A 1,293-nucleotide genomic window follows, 5' to 3' on the forward strand; every position below is an offset into this window, starting at 1 on the left:
CAGTGTATATTGACAAAATAAAAATTTAACAAAAAAAATAAAAAATAAAAAATAAATAAATAAAAAACAATAGCAACTTCATGTCAATAAAATAAATTTAAAACATAAGATAGAAGTGGGTGAATGCAATGAAAGTATTGTTAATGTATTATTCAAGAGGAGGGTAAAGATATTGATTAACTTTAGACCGTGGCAATTACTCATATTTTTATTACACAGAGAATTGTTGAAAATTTAGAACAGTATATGAATCTTCCACACTAGTAGAAGGGGAAGATGGAATGGGGAAAAACAATAAGAGGAGATAAGGGAGGATAATTAAAAAGCATAAAATAAAAATTTTGGATATAAATTCATATATATCAGTCATTACAAAGTTGCAAATGAATTAAGTAATTCTAATTTGTTAGATTGGATTCAAAATCATTTTTTTTAAACGCCCAAGCTATTTGCAAGAGACAGAGCTAAAATGTAAAAATAAAAAAATCTTGAAAAGAAACAATGAGAAAAGTTTTATAAGGCATATTTTTACTAAACAAAAGCTTTTGATAAGGACAATTTTTTCATATCAAAATTGTTAAGGGAAAAAAAGCATTGCTTTAAATAAACAGGATGACATAGTAATAATATAGTTAAATAAATAGGAAATATATCACAATTTTAGATCTTTGTATGAATTTGTATGCTTAGGAGAGGGCTGAAAGTATAAAAAACAAAAGTTGACAAATTTACCAGAACAACTAAATAATCTCAATTATAATGGCAAACAAAAATATCTGTAAATATAAAGGAGTTCTCAAAAGCAAAAGTGACATTCTTGATCATATATATGGCGCGGTCCACGCCATGGCGGTGTCTCGAAAGGAATAGCTTGGGCTGCCCTTTCCGAGTTGGCAAGGCCCCGGATGGAGAGCTGCTGGCAGCGCCACAGCTACCAGCACTTGCTTTCATTGTAAAGATCTCTGCCTTGGCACAGTGGTGCTGCTTTCACTTTCTCTTTTGATGTTTTGGTCAGCGTGGCAGTTTCCTGAGTTTCCAAAAAATGCAAAAAATGTCACATAAACAGTTGTTGTCATAAAATTAGATTATCCCACAAAAGATCCGGGAAGATTGAACAATTCCAAATTGTCCCTTTTGAGTCAATTTATTACACCAATGGATGTTTTAAAAACACCTTATGAATAGCCATGAGCAATTGTTTTGACCGAAGAAATTAATAAACAATAGAAATCCCCATCCTCTTCCCACCATCTGGGTAAATTATTATATGGGTTATAAAATGGGAAAAGGAAA

The sequence above is a fragment of the Galeopterus variegatus genome, unplaced genomic scaffold, assembly GCF_000696425.1.
Source record: "Galeopterus variegatus unplaced genomic scaffold, G_variegatus-3.0.2 Scaffold592, whole genome shotgun sequence".
Lineage (NCBI taxonomy): Eukaryota > Metazoa > Chordata > Mammalia > Dermoptera > Cynocephalidae > Galeopterus > Galeopterus variegatus.